The sequence below is a fragment of the Caretta caretta genome, chromosome 2, assembly GCF_965140235.1.
Source record: "Caretta caretta isolate rCarCar2 chromosome 2, rCarCar1.hap1, whole genome shotgun sequence".
Lineage (NCBI taxonomy): Eukaryota > Metazoa > Chordata > Testudines > Cheloniidae > Caretta > Caretta caretta.
Window position 1 is genome coordinate 267,760,914 of NC_134207.1, and position 19,204 is coordinate 267,780,117.

At 44.4% G+C, this 19,204-nt stretch overlaps 1 protein-coding gene across 9 annotated transcripts in view; it reads right to left on the reverse strand.

Moving 5' to 3' along the window:
* The window catches only part of MAP4 (microtubule associated protein 4), a 274,912-nt gene that overhangs the window by 209,580 nt on the left and 46,128 nt on the right, over positions 1–19,204 (reverse strand). For all 9 annotated transcript variants that reach the window (XM_048837267.2, XM_048837273.2, XM_048837274.2 and 6 more), the window contains exon 2: positions 9,195–9,246. The gene's annotated coding sequence lies outside the window, so the exon portion shown is untranslated. The remainder of the gene's footprint in view (positions 1–9,194; positions 9,247–19,204) is intronic.

A 19,204-nucleotide genomic window follows, 5' to 3' on the forward strand; every position in this document is an offset into this window, starting at 1 on the left:
ACCAGTAAGTAAAGACATCTAAATATAACAAACTACTGCATCTACTCGCCAGCAGTGTGCTGATTTAATTCTGTCTCTAGCAGGAGAATACACTTGAAGTGGTCACATGACATTTATTCTTAAAGAGGATCCTGAGGATTTTTGCTTGAGCTAAATCCTGCCATGTGGCTGGCCAAATGCTACAAAGCCTTGGTAGACCTCATCAGTTCTGAAAAGGGAGCAGCAATGTTAGGTGCAGAACCACTAGCCAGTTATGACAGAAAGTGGTGGGCCATGCAAGAAGTAAAGAAATAGCCTCCAGAAAACACTACTGCTCCCTCAAAGCACTAGTGCCGCATTAAGCTCACGGCAGCCTCTTGAACTACCTCGGCAGCCACTTGCTGCTACCCCACCCATTTGGTCAGTCAAAGGTAGGGCTAGTTGAAAGGCATATCAGAGGTGGGGAGAGAAAACACTGAATACTTTAAAGTAACAGAATCTTCCAGAACAGTTCCCATGCTGCACCTAGAAATCTGGAATCAGAACAGAGCTCTGGCAGCACAGGCCTGCATTAAATTTTGCACTGTCTTGCCCTGTCAGGAGGGGTTAACTCATTCCAGTCTAGTATAGGCGTAACCCACACATCTCCTGGGCATGGTGCTCTGTCCCATCTAAGGGCATGGAGACCACTTGGAAAGAAAGCAATGAGTCTGCTCTAAACCCTTAGCTAAGGGCCATTTGGATTTTAGCTCATGCATTTAGCTCCAGAGGCCCAAATTTAATTCCACCTGCCAACGACCTATTTTTGGTTGCTTTAGAGGTAAAATCTTTTACAGGTAAATTCCTGTCTGCTTGGAACAAGCCCAATATTAGACACTGTTACCATCCAATAGGAATAATATTAGATACACCCAACTACTCATCTAATTCTGTATAAAAATCTGTTGTAAGCTTGTCTCTCAGGGAAATATACTAAAAATCAGCAGACACACTCATGAGAAGAATGAATAACTAACATGAAAAGAATTTGCATAGAGCACCACATCAAGAGGCTGCATGCAGGTTTCAAGGGAGTGCAAGTGGAAAAAGACAGTGACCTTTTCCGTAACTGGTGTTCTTCGAGATGTGTTGCTCATGTCCATTCCATATGAGGAGTGGGCACTTACCACATGCACTGGTGCCAGAAGTTTTTCGCTCAGTAGTATCCGTAGGGGACCGGCTCTGGCACCCCCTGAAGTGGTGCCCACATGGTGCGGTATAAGGGGCACGGCCGGCTCCCCCCACCCTCAGTTCCTTCCTGTCGGAAACTCCAACAGTGGGGAAGGTGAGCAGGTCATGGTATGGACATGAGCAACGCATCTTGAAGAACACCAGTTACGGAAAATGTAACTGTCTTTTCTTCTTGCTCATGTCCATTCCATATTAGGTGACTCCAAAGCAATACCCCTGGAGGTGGGTACGAGTTCATGGACGTATAGATTGCAACACAGCTCTGCCGAACCCAGTGCAGATGATCATCTGGGATGATCATCCTGAGTAGGGCGACCTCCTTCTTGGAGACAGGCAACAACGTCCCAGCCATCAGCAATCTCTGGAGCCCGATCAGTACCAAGCCCTTGGAGATGGTCTGCGCCAATCTACCGGTGAGGTACACCTCAAGTACCTCGACCAGTGCCCCCACTGCGGGGACCAAAGAGGGCTCCGCTGAGCCTGCCTCTCCAGTCCTGAGGTGTGACTGCTTCAGGCGGGCAAACGCTGGCAGGACGTCCCTCTCGATGGGGATCGGTACCGCTGAGGAGGGGACACATGCATAGGTCCCAAAGCAAGTTTTCCCCAAGACCGGGGTACCGGTACAGCCAGTGTGGGAGGCATCAGGAGCATCAGGATCTCTTGAGCCACTTGAAGGGCTTCGGGCGTCAACAGCATCTGAAGCTGGCTATAGCCTGCACCGCTATCTGGGGACGCAGGTGAAGCATGGGATGGGCTGCACTGCTCAATGTGAACTGGGGCCCGACTTCCCGAAGAGGGTGTTGAGCTGCCCGGCACGGGTAGTGGCTGACCCCTAGCCCTCTCCTTTCTCTTACAGAAGGTAGGAGAGCTTCCCCTCCCAGCCCTTTTTGGCTTCTTCCCTGGAGCCGTGGAGGAGGACCGGTGCCGACTCATGGATAGCGCTGGCAGAGCACTGTGCATGGAGACTGCAGTACTCAGACCACTGCCCTGGTGCCAGAGTGAGTGCTGACTCCATTAGGAGTGCTTTCAGACGGATATCGCACTCCTTCTTCATCCTAGGTTTGAAGGACTTACAGATACGGCACTTGTCACTTATGTGCCCTTTGCCTAAGCACCTTAGGCAGCTGGTATGTGGCTCACTGATGGGCATAGGCCATTTGCAGTGATCGCAGGGCTTAAAGCCTGGGGACCGGGGCATGCCCCACCCCCTGGCTGAGTCCCATTTGGGACTAACGAAAAGTTGAGAACTACTACTCAGCATAACTAAGAAACTACTAACTATATACCACTATATTGCAGGTTTTCAGAATTCATAAGAATAGAAAATGAAACAACGCTAGCCGAAGCAGCAGATGTTCCAGCACCATCACTGGTGGCAAAAAGGAACTGAGGGTGGGGGGAGCTGGCGGCGCCCCTTATACTCTACCATGTAGGGGGCACCAGAGCCAGTCCCCTAAGAATACTGGTGAGAGAAAAACTTCCGGCACGTGGCGAGCACACACACCTAACATGGAATGGATATGAGCAAGCACTCGAAGTAGTACAGATATTTGTCTGCAGCATTTTGTCAAAGGCCTGGGAATCATTCCCAGGTGTTGCCAGTCACTGGTTGTGGTCAGGTTGGAGCATGGGACTAGCCTGAAGGTCAAGAGATGACACAGTTTTAGTTCAGAAAAATAGTTCTTCAGACTAGTAGTTCCCTTGTGCTTGTAACCTGTATGGCTTCTTAATTTAGCTAGTCTGATTTTTTTCTTCCAAAGCCAGCTAATGCTAAAGGGGGGAGGGATAGCTCAGTGGTTTGAGCATTGGCCTGCTAAACCCAGGGTTGAGAGTTCAATCCTTGAGGGGGCCATTTCGGGATCTGGGGCAAAAATTGGGGATTGGCCCTGCTTTGAGCAGGGGGTTGGACTAGATGACCTCCTGAGGTCCCTTCCAACCCTGATATTTTATGATTCTATGATCAGTTTCCACCTTCCTAAATGCAGGCAGGAAGTCAGTGGAGAGGAGGAAGGGAGTAACTGCTGCACTTCAACCACCATTGTATTTACATTTCCGTTCTCTCGACAACAAATAAATTTAATTAGGACCAAACATGAGGCACCACTTGGAAAACAAAGGTTGAGGTTTCTGAAGAGAAAGGGGTGCAAAAGTAGGTTTGGATCCCTTTGCGGTGTTATCAGGTGGGCATTTTGAGAGAATGATTCACTTCCTTGTGGAACTTAAAACTGCAATAGCTAGGGAATTACTGAATCTCAATGGGCAGCCAAGGTATTGTGTGCTCATAGACACAAGCAGTTTCCAGCTGAAAGGAAAAGGATAAGGGACTGGACATACTATTTTATCCAGTACAATGCTAATTGGTTAAGTCATTTTTCTTAAAATAAAGGACTTCCACCCTACTTTAGGAAGGGAGATGAACCATTCCTTCCCATATTCTATCACTGGGGTCGGCAACCTTTCAGAAGTTGTGTGCCCAGTCTTCATTTAGGTTTCAGAGGAACAGCCGTGTTAGTCTGTATTCGCAAAAAGAAAAGGAGTACTTGTGGCACCTTAGAGACTAACGAATTTATTTGAGCATGAGCTTTCGTGAGCTACAGCTCACTTCATCAGATGTTTACCGTGGAAACTGCAGCAGACTTTATATACACACAGAGAATATGAAACAATACCTCCTCCCACCCCACTGTCCTGCTGGTAATAGCTTATCTAAAGTGATCAACAGGTGGGCCATTTCCAGCACAAATCCAGGTTTTCTCACCCTCCACCCCCCACACAAATTCACTCTCCTGCTGGTGCTAGCCCATCCAAAGTGACAACTCTTTGCATAATCAAGTCGGGCTATTTCCTGCATAGATCAAGGTTTTCTCACATCCCCCCCACCCCCATACACACACAAACTCACTCTCCTGCTGGTAATAGCTCATCTAAACTGACCACTCTCCAAGTTTAAATCCAAGTTAAACCAGAACATCTGGGGGGGGGGGGGGGGGGTTAGGAAAAACAAGAAGAAACAGGCTACCTTGCATAATGACTTAGCCACTCCCAGTCTCTATTTAAGCCTAAATTAATAGTATCCAATTTGCAAATGAATTCCAATTCAGCAGTTTCTCGCTGGAGTCTGGATTTGAAGTTTTTTTGTTTTAAGATAGCGACCTTCATGTCTGTGATTGCGTGACCAGAGAGATTGAAGTGTTCTCCGACTGGTTTATGAATGTTATAATTCTTGACATCTGATTTGTGTCCATTTATTCTTTTACGTAGAGACTGTCCAGTTTGACCGATGTACATGGCAGAGGGGCATTGCTGGCACATGATGGCATATATCACATTGGTGGATGTGCAGGTGAACGAGCCTCTGATAGTGTGGCTGATGTTATTAGGCCCTGTGATGGTGTCCCCTGAATAGATATGTGGGCACAATTGGCAACGGGCTTTGTTGCAAGGATAAGTTCTGTTGTGTGGTATGTGGTTGTTGGTGAGTATTTGCTTCAGATTGCGGGGCTGTCTGTAGGCAAGGACTGGCCTGTCTCCCAAGACTTGTGAGAGTGTTGGGTCATCCTTTAGGATAGGTTGTAGATCCTTAATAATGCGTTGGAGGGGTTTTAGTTGGGGGCTGAAGGTGACCGCTAGTGGCGTTCTGTTATTTTCTTTGTTAGGCCTGTCCAGTCTTCATTTATTCACTCTAATTTAAGGTTTTGCGTACCGGTAATACATTTTAACGTTTTTAGAAGGTCTCTCTCTCTAAGTCTATATTATATAACTAAACTATTGTATGTAAAGTAAACAAGGTTTTTAAAACGTTTAAGAAGCTCCAATTAAATTAAAATGCAGATCTTATCAGTTTAGTGCAGTGGTTCTTAACCTGGGGTGCACACACCCCCTGGGGGTGCGAGACATGCGAGTTTTTTTTAGAAGGTAAATCATCAAAAACACAAATTAAGCACAGTCACATAAATACAACTACTTTGTTTCATCAAACCTATGTATTTATTAACATTATGCATTTTTTAACGATTACTGTAATATACAAAGCTTTTAAGTTTTCAAGTTTTTAAGCTAATTGTAGTGTAATTTTTGAAAAGGGCTGCAGAGCGCTGGGCCCAGGCAAGGAGCAGAGTCCTGGGCTGGCTGCCAGTACCCCAGGAGGGCTGAGCAGGGCTAGAGGCCCGGACCCCGGCTGGCAGGGGGCCGGGCGGCTGGAACCCCAGACCAGCAGTGAGGTGAGCAGCGCCAGCGGCTGGTATCCCAGGCCGGCAGCAGGCTGAGCAGGGCAGATAGCCGGGACTCCAGCTGGCAAGGGGACGGTGGCCAGAACCCCAGACCGTCAGCGGGCTGAGCCAGGTGCCGGACAGAACCCTAGACCAGCTCACCCACTGCCAGTCTGGGGTTCCGCCGGCTCCTGCCAGCTGGGGTCCCAGCCGCCGGCCCCGCTCAGCCCGCTGCCGGCCGTGGGTTCCATTCTCTCAGGCAGGCAGCAGGCTGAGCAGGGCAGGCGGCCAGGACCCTGGCTGGCAGCAGTGTGCCATTAAAAATCGGCTTGCGTGCTGCCTTTGGCACGCGTGCCGCAGGTTGCCGACCCCTCTTCTATCAGATTATTTGGCACAGTATTTTGAATAAATATGTACTGTATCATGTACCAGACAAGCAAGCAATCTTAGTCCACTGTTAACTTTTTAATCATTTCCAAAAAAGCATAAATTTCCACGTTACTTCCACCAAGTTAGACTATTAGACGAAGGTTTTAGAAATCCAGGTTACTTTTCACCATTAGTGCCAATTGTTTACTTCTTGGATTTCCTCCCAGGTTGGGCAATGAAAATAAACTAGTCCATTTCTAATCAAAAGTGTTCTTTATTACTTAAGATGTCTGCCATACCACCATATCACTGAGAAACATCAATATTTCACACCCCTAGAGGAAGCACAGAAGATGGCCAAAAGATCAGTGTGCTTTATATGTTTGCAAAGCCATAAAAGGAGCAAGTAGGGAGAATGTGTTTGAACTTGTCATCCTCTCAAATTTTATTAGCTCTCTAAATAATGTCTTGGACTCTTACTTTAAAGCCTGTTTTTACTGGGAATGACAATGTGAAATGATGTACTAAGACAAAACTGACCAGCCTCCAATATTAAAATTGCATAATAAGGCACTTCCTCCCCAAACCCCTCAACCCTACCTGCTGCCCCAAGCTCAGCTGCTCTTCTGAAGGAAAAAGAAAAGGAGTACTTGTGGCACCTTAGAGACTAACCAGTTTATTTGAGCACAAGCTTTCATGAGCTACAGCTCACTTCATCGGATGCATACTGTGGAAAGTGTAGAAGATCTTTTTATATACACACAAAGCATGAAAAAATACCTCCTCCCACCCCACTCTCCTGCTGGTAATAGCTTATCTAAAGTGACCACTCTCCTTACAATGTGTATGATAATCAAGGTGGGCCATTTCCAGCACAAATCCAGGGTTTAACAAGAACGTCTTGGGTGGGTGGGGGGGGGAGGAAAATACAAGGGGAAATAGGTTACCTTGCATAATGACTTAGCCACTCCCAGTCTCTATTCAAGCCTAAGTTAATTGTATCCAGTTTGCAAATTAATTCCAATTCAGCAGTCTCTCGTTGGAGTCTGTTGTTGAAGTCTTTTTGTTGTAATATTACGACTTTTAGCTCAGAGATCGAGTGACCAGAGAGATTGAAGTGTTCTCCGACTGGTTTATGAATGTTATAATTCTTGACATCTGATTTGTGTCCATTTATTCTTTTACGTAGAGACTGTCCAGTTTGACCAATGTACATGGCAGAGGGGCATTGCCGGCACATGATGGCATATATCACATTGGTAGATGTGCAGGTGAACGAACCTCTGATAGTGTGGCTGATGTGATTAGGCCCTATGATGGTGTCCCCTGAATAGATATGTGGACACAGTTGGCAATGGGCTTTGTTGCAAGGATAGGTTCCTGGGTTAGTGGTTCTGTGGTGTGGTGTATGGTTGCTGGTGAGTATTTGCTTCAGGTTGCGGGGCTGTCTGTAAGCAAGGACTGGCCTGTCTCCCAAGATTTGAGAGAATGATGGGTCGTCCTTCAGGATAGGTTGTAGATCCTTGATGATGCGTTGGGAAGGTTTTAGTTGGGGGCTGAAGGTGATGGTTTTAGTTGGGGGCTAACACGGCTGCTACTCTGAAACCTATCACTAAAGCTGGCTTTTATAAATCAGGTTATGAGTGGATGCTGGAAAGCTTTACTTAGGGTATGTCTACACTACCCGCCAGATCTGCAGGTAGTGATCAATCTATCAGGGATCAATTTATCGTGTCTAGTGTAGACGCAATAAATCGATACCCAATTGCTCTGCCGTTGACTCCTGTACTCCACCGAGGCGAGAGGCGGAAGCGGAGTCGAAGGGAGAACGACAGCAGTTGACCCCATGCCATGAGGATGCGAGGTAAGTTGACCTAAGATATGTCGACTTCAGCTACGCTAGTCTCGTAGCTGAAGTTGGGTATCTTAGGTCGACCCCTCCTACGCCCCCCTGGGGCAGACCACGCCTAAGTTTGACTGTGAATTAAATCAGACAAACCTTTCCAACCTCTACACTAGTAGCTGGTTAAGATCCTCCAAGAAAGAGGTATTCAAGATAAAGCTTATTCCACACTGACAGAAGTGGGGACAATTTAAAGATGCAGTTGAGATAACTGAATTTCCAGGGGGTGGGCAGTTTTAACTAGTCATTCCAAGTACAGTGGTTTGCCATTAAAAATCCAACATCTACCATTTAGTACCTAACAGAATTATTTCCTGTTCTAATTCTATATACTGAAGTATCTCAGGTATCATTGGGTGTTAACAGTAGGTAAGTATGGACTTTGATGGCAACGTCTCATACTAATTTTGTACGTTTCCTGGATTTGTTTGGTGTATCTATCACAATTTGGGTGGAGACAGGAAGAAACATACTGCGTTAGCCAAACACCTCTAAGTCTGAGGAACAGCAGAGGCTTGAAAAAAAAAAATGGGTAACATTTTACAATATGAAGGTACTTAGCAATTTAATTAGCCATTGTCACATGTATACTCCTACATTATAGCCTAGGCTCTTCTCAACGCAAATAGTCAATGGTTACAGAATTCTATTTATTCTTAATTATTTGCTAGTATATGCAAGCACACAGGGTCTTATGGAACAGATATGCTTACCTCCTTAATCATCCCTTGGCTACGTGAGCCAGTGCACCACAATGAAGCAGTTTGGCTACACAGCACCTTCTGTTATTCAAGAACAAGTGTGGCATTTGAGCCTAGGGTAGTGACAAACTCAAGGTTTGTTAATTACTTCATCCAAACATGCTGTCAAGCTAAGTCAGACTCACCTCTTCCCCACAAAAGAATCGTGTACAATTGGATCACTCAAACTCTGCATCACCAGAACAAACAGATGACACAACACGAGACCAGACAGGCTGCGGTAAAGGAGGAAAAAACTGATAGAAGAAACAAGAAAAGGGAAGAGGTCCAGCCTGCCAGAAATTACATCCTTTGGACCACATTTAGACTCTGCTACCTAAAACTGAGCAGATGCAAATGCCAGAAACAATAAAGAAGCCTCAAGTCTGAGAACCTGAGCAAAACAAGGAAAACTGAAGATCTTCCAAGGAAGAGGGAAGGATTTCATGTTGTTAAAATGCTTTCAGCGCATATTCATTCTGCAGAGACTTCCATGGGAGGGTCCCACACACAATGCCTAGCATTAGGACTTACAGATTCTACCAGACTACACTCCCTATTTCATCCCCAGTCAGCTGAAGCAGCTGGACCTGCCTGCCCAGCTTTGCGGCTAAACTCCAGCGGGAGCCTAAGCAGTCTCCACACACCATATTATGGCTACGATTTTCCAACTGATGTTTCAGTATGTATGCGCCAATGATTCTGCTTCAAAATTTTGTGGATTTCAAATATGGAATATATCTTTAATGAGAGATGATTCCATACCTTAAAAGCAGATGTTCCCTTTGTGTGTCCTTAATCTCCACAAACTGCTGATCTGTAAAATAAATGAATACACAATTAAAAAGGAAGCGAAGGTTATAATCAACTACTTGGGTGTCACAGAGACTGATCTTTATCAGGGCTGGCCAGCCCAAATTTTAGTCCATGGCTTTGTACAAACTAGTCCACTGGAAATTTTACTTTGCTGTTTTCCCATTTCTGTGGCCTGGGACCCTCTCGCTTGGCTTATGCCTCAATGACAACACAAACTAAAGCAGACGTTAGGTTACTAACCCAGCCCTGAACCCTAACTGTAACAGTCTAGGAAGCAAGTTGTACAGCAGCCTCTAATAAAAGGCTAGATAGCACTGTTCAAGTCATTCTTGAAAAAAGCCAGAAGGAACCACTGAGGTCATCTAGTCTGACCTCCTGCATAACACACACCACAGGATTTCACTGAATGAATTCCTGTTTGAACTAGAGCATCTTTGTTAGAAAAACATGCAACGTTGATTTAAAATTATGCAGTGATGGAGAATCCACCACAATCCTTGGTAAATTATTCCAGTGGTTAATTATCCTCACTGTTAAAAATCTGCACCTCATTTCCAGTCTGAATTTGTCTGGCTTCACCTACTGGAATCTTGGTATGCCTTTGTCTGGTAGACTGAAGAGTCCTCTATCATCAAATCCCTGTTCCCCATGTAAATACTTACAGACTGATCAAATCAGCCCTTAAACTTCTTTGTTAACCTAAATAGATCGAACTCCCCAAGTATCACTATAAAGCAGGTTTTCCAGTTCTTTAATCATTCTCGTGGCTTCCCTCTGAACCCTTGCCAATTTATCAACATCCTTCTGGGAAAGATATTTCAGTAGCATCTGAACCAGTGCCAAATACAGAGGCCATATAACCTTCTTACACCTACTCAATATTCCCATGTTTATACATCCAATGATCATGTTACCCTTTTCCATGCAACTTTGCACCATCATCTTATGTTCAGCTGATTATCCCCATAACCCCAAGTACTTTCAGAGAGTCACTGCTTCGCAAGGTAGAGTCCCTCTCAGCCAATATGCATGTCCTGCATTCTTAGTTCCTACATGTATGACTTCACATTTGGCTGCACTGAAACATATTGTTTGCTTGTGCCTAAATGATCCAGATAACTCTGTGCCAGTGACCTGTCTTCTTCATTAACCACTTTCCTCTATCTTTGTGTCATCTACAAACTTGGTCACTAATGATTATGTTTTCTAGCAGGTCACTGATTAAAATGATTAACAGCAGAGTGCCAAGAACCAATCTTTGCAGGACCCCTCTAGAAACACAGCCGCTCAGTGAAAATTCCCTGTTTACAGTTACATTTGGAGACTTGTCAGTTAGCCCGTTTTTAATCATTTAACATGTGCCATGTTGATTTTGTATCATTCTAGTTTCTTAATCAAAACGCCATACAGAACCAAGTCAAATGCCTCACAGAAGTCTATTATCTCAACACTATTACCTTTATCAACCAAGATAGATCTCTGAAGAGATTACGTTAGTTTGACAAAATCTATTTTCCATAAACCCATGTTGATTGGCATTAATTATATTACCCTCCTTTAATTCTTGACCAAGTCCTGTATCAGCTGTTTCGATATTTTGTCAATTAATACATATACACAAAATGTAAATTAAATTGAAACTGAACAAATGAAATACAATATAGCTGCAAGAGACATCACTAAAGGTAAACTGATACTGGAATTTTGTGTCTTCTGGGTTATGCTTCATGGCATGAGAACACAGCATCAGAGTCAAACAACAAATGTTGCTAACATGGCACTCTTGGTGCTTATGACCTATACCAGCCATTCACCAACAACGGCTACCTCGTGACTAAGTGCAGAATAAAACTGAACCAGAGCAATGAAAGATCAGAACGTAAGCTATCAGAAATCAAGTTAGTACAAAGGCACACAAGCAGCAGCACTGGTGCAACCATAAGAGAACTGAGTGGTGACGTACTCTGGGAGGAGAAGCATCAAGAAAAATATCACCCTCATGGCTTGTACACTCTACTAGCCAGTACATGCAGAGTATTAACATTCATTCTTCAGAGGGAAGGAGTCCTGCAAGACAGGCACCTGGAACTTGAGGAAAGAACAGAGGATTCACAGCAATGTAGCAGCTGACAGGAACCCTGACACATAAATCACACACAAAATAGTGTTGCAACTCACAATTTTATCACGATTCTCAGAAAAAAATTTCTTAGAATCGTAGGTCCTGGAATTGTGCAAGTAAGTTAGTCTCTCCACTTTCATTTGAAAAAACAGTATGTTTCTAGCCCTCATGATTGCAGAGAAGAGCTTGAATATGTGATCCAAGTGTACTCTAAAATTCAAAAGTAGGCATGTAAATAAAAAGCACAAAATGATGTTTTGAAGTTCCATGATTTTGGGGAGCCTGATTATTTTTGAGCACTTGGGACTGGCAATATTACAGTTATGATTTGATAAATTAGATTGACTGAAATCACTGGATTATATCTTGGCCCCATTAAAGTCAATGGGAGCTTTCCCACTGACTTCAATTAAACCAGAATTTCATCCATTTTCTTTGACAAAGATACATTTGCCATAACTTCTTGCTATGAAAACTGCACTGAATGATAGTCTTCAATACAACTCAAATCATCCATCATATTATGTTTCTTTGATCTCAACTGCCCCAAAAGCCCAAATCCCTCCACGGGAAAAAAATATAAAACATTAAAGCTATTTTGTTCTAGGCCAGAGGCTCTCAAACTGTGGCTGATAACTAGGGGTCCAGAGAGAGCTGTCTGGCCAAATGGTGCTGAAGCAAACAAACAAATGTAAAGAAAGAAGATATAGAACAAAAGTAAACAGAGTGTGATCAACACTTAGAAAAGAATGCCTCCCTTAACACATTAAAGAGAGCTAAAAACACACTAGATAAGAACGGCCAGCCTGGGTCAGACCAAGGGTCCCTCTAGCCCAGTATCCGGTCTTCCAACAGTGGCCAATGCCAAGGGCCCCAGAGGGAATGAACACAATAGGTTATCATCAAGTGATCCATCCCCTGTCGCACATTCCCAGCTTCTGGCAAACAGTCGCTAAGACGACCATCCCTGCCCATCTTGGCTAATAGCCATTGATGGACCTATCCTCCATGAATTTATCTAGTTCTTTTTTGAATCCTGTTATAGTTTTGGCCTTCACAACATCCTCTGGCAAGGAGTTCCACAGTTTGACTGCGCATTGTGTGAAAAAATACTTCCTTTTGTTTGTTTTAAACTTGCTGCCTATTAATTTGGTGGCCCCTACTTCTTGTGTTATGGGAAGGAGTAAATAACACTTCCTTATTTACTTTCTCCACACTAGTCATGATTTTATAGATCTCTATCATATCCCTCCCCCTCACTCCTCTTTTCCAAGCTGAAAAGTCCCAGTCTTATTAATCTCTTCTCATACGGCATCCGCTCCTGTGACAGAGCGGGGAGTGGGGAGGACTGACCTGGGGATGTCGCAGGGGAGTTTTACTGGGACTGTCTGCATTGGGGATGGGATAGCAGGGGGTGACTTCACTTGAGGGATGATACCTGAGCCAGGAAGGGGGTTGGGGCCAGGTGACACCTTTGCCCAGGAAACTGGACTAAGGCTGGAGGAGGAGCCAGGGGGAGGCTAGGTGAGACTGCTGGAGGGGGTCTCAGTTTAGAGCGGTCTGGGGAAACAGAGGGAGCCCCAAGTCTGGGGTCTAAGCTCCCTGCCCCCCAGAGGGACCTGACTGAGGGGTCCTGTTTGTACCTACAAGCTCTGTTTGGAACTGTGTTCCTGTCATCTAATAAACCTTCCGTTCTACTGGCTGGCTGAGAGTCATGGGGAATCACAGGAAGAGGAGGGTGCAGGGCCCTGACTCCCCCACACTCCATGACAGCTCCACACCCCTAATTATTTTTGTTGCCCTTTTCTGACCTTTTCCAAGTCCAATAGATCTTTTTGAGATGGGGCGACCACATCTGCATGCAGTATTCAAGATGTGGGCATACCGTGGATTTATAGAGAGACATTATGTGATATTTTCTGTCTTACTAAGTCTTTTCCCAGCATTATTTTTCTATGTAAACAATTTTTCAAGTTGCCACAGATATGTAGGATCGTTAATGAGGAGGGAGGTGTCCACGTGACAATCTACACTATGAACATTTTGGGGAAGTTTTAAGCAGTTTGAGCACCACTCTGCATTATTTCATACCTCTGTATAGCATCTTTTCCACATGCTCACATGCAGGGCTCAAAGTCCTGTACATCCGCATTGTCCCAAAGGGTTGTGCAACCAGGTATATGAGACGCTTTGGATCTCTTTCAGAATTGCATTTTTGGCATAACTAAGGAATACCCGCACTCCATCTCCCATCACAAAGGGCAGGAATGGGATCAGATGATCAATTGATGAAACGCCAGCGAGCGCTAAAGGGCACTGAAATATTGGTGGCATGGTTTATCTCAGTCACTAATTAGTAAAGCTATTACCCAAAGGATTCTAAGATCTTTCACATGGCAGTTCTCTTATTTTTATGTTAGTAATCCCTCAATTGAGACAACTAAACATGAACAATTGTTTATTTCTGTTCAGACAAGAGGTAGGAATAAAAAGGCATCACAACTTATGTCATTCCACCCCAAAGCTGAAGGACATTTTCCATAATTCCAACTTCATGGACAGTAGAATTTGTTGTGGTGCTTTAGATAGCTGTTTCACTTTTATCAGACTTGCCCACGTCTAAGGGAAACCAATCTGAACCGGTTTAGGAAAATATATGGAATGTTCTTTCAAAAGCTACAATTATTTCACATCAAAGTTAAGACATTAACTGAACCAATAAATTCCAACTTGTGGTTCTCACAGCACCCCTGCACATAGTGGGCCAGATCTTCAGCACAACTTCACAGATTTTAATAAAGCTGCACCATTTTACAACAATTGAAGACATGTCCTAGTATCACTTTATATATAGGGTCTGTGAAGGAGTGTACTAGCCCTTTAAAAGTCAGCCAGGAGCTCACAGCCTGGGATAATCAAGGAGATTGCCTGCTCCACCTTGGACTTCCTTATTTAAACAGAAAGAGGAAGTTGAACAGGGGAGAGAGATTAGAGACATCTAGCTGACAAATGGGGGTGATCTCTCTCCAGCAGGTTAGCCTGACTAGGCACAAAAACTTTTTTTTTTTTAAAATTTGGGAAACACAACCTTTCTTAGCCTGAAGTATATAAGTCCCTGGTAACCCCACATGTTGAATACAGCATGCAGTTTTGGTATCCTCATCTCAAAAAATATAAATTAGAATTGGAAAAGATGCAAAGAAGAGCAACGAAAAAGATTGGGGTATGGAACAGTTTCATATGAGAATTTTTCAGCTTAGACAAGAGATGACTAAGTGAGGGGGGATATGACAAAGGTCTATAAAATCATGAATGGGGTGGAGAAAGTGAATAGGGAAGAGTTATTTACATCTTCACATAACACAAGGACTAGGGGTTACCCAATTAAATTAATAGGCAGCAGGTTTAAAACATACATTAGGAAGTAAGTCTTCACACAACACACAGTCAACCTGTGGAACTCTCTGCCAGGAGATGTTGTGAAGGCCAAAATTGTAACAGGTTCAAAAAAGAACTAGATAAATTCATGTATAATACATCCCTCAATGGCTATAGGCCAAGATGGCCAGGGATGAAATCCTACACTCTGGGTGTCCCTAAACCTCCAACTGCCTGAAGCTGGATGACAGGGAATGGACCGCTCAAAATTTCCCTGTTCTATTAATTCCCTCTGAAACATCTGGCATTGGCCACTATCAGAGACAGGATACTGGGCTAGATGGATCTTTGGTCTGACACAGTATGGCCATTCTTATGAGGGGAAAGGAAGACTGAATTAACACTCCAGCTTGGAGGAGAACCGTGAGCTAGAGCAGACAGAAGACTCCCAGGGAATAAAAAGACAACTCCTCCAGTCAGGTAGAGGTGCAATTTGGACTCTGAAGCCTTTATTTTTATTCAGACAGTATAGGATAATAAAACAGCATAATATTGAGGAAGAAAGCCTCTGTGAAGGGAAACTGAGGATGACCAAGACAGAGCCACACTAGCCCAGAAGAGGTTTCTCCAGGGCAGGCACACCATTTACAGCATCCGAAACTTGCTAGGTGCTTTCCAGTCAAACAGTATGATCTTATGACACACTTTTGACCTTGACTTCCCTAGTATAAACACATAGCAACATGTACATATAAGAAGAATTTTAAAACACTACAGTAGACGCTCATTAGTAGCAACAAAGCGGTGCCCTTTTGCTATGTTGCTCCAAAGCAGCTGTTGCTGTTATGGGGAGTGTCAATAATTAGAACAGAATAGAATCATAGAATTTCAGGGCTGGAAGGGACCTCAGGAGGTCATCTAGTCCAACCCCCTGCTTAAAGCAGGACCAACCCCCAATTTTTGCCCCAGATCCCTAAATGACCCCCTCAAGGATTGAACTCTCAACCCTGGGTTTAGCAGGCCAATGCTCAAACCACTGAACTATAGCTCTCCCCCCTTCTCCTACACAATTCACAGTAGAGAAAGTGTTCCCAGGGGAAATGTTGCTCGTAAGCAGTGGTTGGTCTTACAAGGTGTTGCTGCAAACAATATCTACTGTATAACAAATAAGATGATACTACACTGCACACACAATTCTCCCTTTGGGGAGAGTGAGAAAAACGAACCAAACGACACACTAGTCATGTCATTTAAATCACTACCAGAAGGCTCTCAGATACTGTGCCGATGAGGGTAGGAAAGGAACTTAGCCAGAATTTAGTGGATCCCTACCGGAGGGAATTTACAGTCTTAGTCTTGCTAGATGGGGGTTTACGTTAATGGAAATGTGCTATATCTGTGGTAACAGTAATTAGTGGTGTAATTCAAACATAATGTTAAAATAAAACACTAAAAACTGCATTAATGTAGAACAGACCAAATGAGAATGAACACCATCTCCACTAATGCAAAGCTATAATAATACTGTACCTGGTGACACATATAGGGTAGATTTGGTAAACCAAGATATATTTATTCTTAATGTATTACAGTCACAAAACTATATCCATATTTCAAACAATTATGTGTTAACAATTCATCTCTATATTAAAGGGTGTTGCAAGATATTTTTCAGATCCTTAGTGCTCAGGTAGACAATTGCTTCCCTCACTTCTCACACCAGGGTTCGTTCTTCCTTGACAGCAGCTGCCTTTGTAGTCTGGTTAGGAAAAAACTATGGTATGCTCAGGTAGTAGTACTACCGTTGTTCATGCCACCTACTAAAGAAACATCCCACCACCGCAGAAAACCAGGTGAGGCAGGGTGAAAATAAGGATTCCCTACACCCCACCCCACGAAAGATCATAACTAGTCATTTAAATTAGATGACACCTATCCCCATGAGTTTAGTGTCTTTTAATGTTTGTAAACCATCTAGTCCAATGGGTAGGGCCTTACCAAATTTACAGTTCATTTTCATTAATTTCACAGTCATACGATTTTAAAAATCATAAATTTCATTATTTCAGCTATTTAAATCTGAAATTTCATGGTGCTATAATAGCAGGGGTCTTGACACAAACAGTTGGGGGGGGTCACAAGGTTATTGTAGGGAGAGTTGTGGTACTGCTACCCTTACTTCTGCGCAGCTGCTGGCGGTGGCGCTGCCTTCAGAGCTGGGCTGCTGGCCAGGAGCCCAGCTCTGAAGGAAGGCAGCGCCGTCGCCAGCAGCAGCGCAGAAGTAAGGATGGCAGGGTATGGTATTGCCACCCTTACTTCTGCGCTGCTGTCTGCAGAGCTGGACCCTCAGTCAGCAGTTGCCACTCTCCAGCCGCCCAGCTACGCAGGCAGCAGCGCAGAAGTAAGAGTGATATTGTAAGGGTGGCAACACCATCCTTCTGCACTGCTGCTGGCAGGGCGCTGCCTTCAGAGCTGGGCACCCAGCCAACAGCTGCTGCTCTCCAGCCGCTCAGCTCTGAAGGCAGCACAGAAGTATGGGTGGCAATACTGTGACACACTCCCCCCAAAATAGCCTTATGACCTCCCTGCAACTCCCTTTTGGGTCAGGACCCCCAGTTTGAGAAACACTGGTCTCCCCCCATGAAATCTGTAAAAGCAGACCAGATTTCACGGGGGGAGACCAGATTTCACAGTCCATGACGCATTTTTCATGGCTTGGAATTTGGTAGGGTTCTAATTATGGTGTTAGTCCAGACTTTTGTAAACCCTGACCCATTAAGCCATACAGAATGGTCATGAAACCCACTGCCTTCACCTTAATGCTACCCACCATATTTCTTCACCATAGGTGAAAGGCCTTCACCAAAAGTAGTAGTAGCTACATGTCGTCTGCAACAGCAACTTGGCAGACAAGAGAAACTGCTTCCACTTCAAAAGCCACTATTCCTTACCAGGGCCCCTTCCTCATTCTTGAACTCAATAAGCGCTTAAATCAAGTGTTTATGCTAGAAATACAGTGATTATGTTTTCTGCACAGGGACTACCTCCAAATGTATGATGCATTCTTGTGCAAATTCAATTTACTGTTTCCACTCCTGCATGAGAAGACCTGGATGAAGCTGACAGTACATTAGAAGATCTCAAATCTAGAAGATGTCACTTCTAGAGTGTTTGGCTATAGCTTTTCTTTCCTCTCCATTGGAAGAAGTAACTCAGTCAAGTTTAGACTTTAAGTTTAAATGTGTTGTAGAGTGGGATGAAGGCGGTCAGACCTATTGGTCAGAGAAAATGGTCAGAGCAAGAATCAGGTACTGGAACCAGAGGTCAGAGCGGATGACTGAGTCAGGAGTCAAACCAAGGGTCAGAGCCAGAGTCAGTAGCCAGGAGTGTAAAGCAGGGATCAGGAACAAGACAGGAGGGCAAGAACCAAGAACAGGACAGGAAGGCAGGAATCAGGAACAATGCAGGACTCAGGAGTCAGGCAAGAAGGCAGGGTCCAAGATAGCAGCCAGCCTAGTTGCTTAGATAATGTCCTATGTCCCAACCCCCACCCCCCTTTCTGGCTTAAGTAGTGAGTCTGAGCCAGAGAGGCCAGACAACTCTGTCAATCAGAAGCTTTGTGGGAGGTGTCTATGGCCACCAGCCCATACTCCCTGATGGTACCAGTGAGTTGATAGGAGGTGGCAGAGGTCTGAGGACTACCTGGGGATCTGTAGACCTGGGTTTGAGATTCACAATCCAACTCAGTCCAGAAGTCAGACCATGGAATTAAGAACCTCTTAAGCGGACCGATTTTCAACGTGTGGAAAAACTAGACAATATTCTTTGGAAATGTCCATGCTTCCTGCTTATGCACGATAATGGCCTTTTTGCTGAGGTGCTCTAACCAAGCTGTTTGACACACACCAATGGACAGAGAGAGGTGAACCTGGTTCACAAAACCAGGCAGCATCAAATAGCCAAGCAGCTGCCCAAGCACAATATTTTCATAGTGCCAAATGTTTTCCGACATGAAGCCCACCCCGTCCATAGAAGGGATTAGTGGAAGAAAAACACTTTGGTAGTGACCTTTTGAAACAGGTATTCTTCTTTTCTTTACCCAGCCTCTGCTTTCCTGATCTGTTGCAGGCGGTCAGCTCTATTTTGACAGATGCTCCTTACTTTAAAGCTTCCTCCTTTTTTATTTGCGCAGATTTTCCAGAAGCTGCAGAAATATTTTGGTAAAGATGGTTCAGGACAGCCACCCAAAAATCCACTCTTCTGGAAGAACTAAATGAAATTTTCTGCAAAGTCTCCTAAACCAGCTTGTTTTTAAACCATGTATTCAAGCCAAGGAGGGATGGGGGAAATATGGATTAGACTCTGAAGAGAACACCAGTTCTATCTGTAGCTTTTGCATTAGCCCTATGCAGGGATGGGAGGACTGCTTGGTAACAGGTTTAGGGGTCAAGCCAGAAAT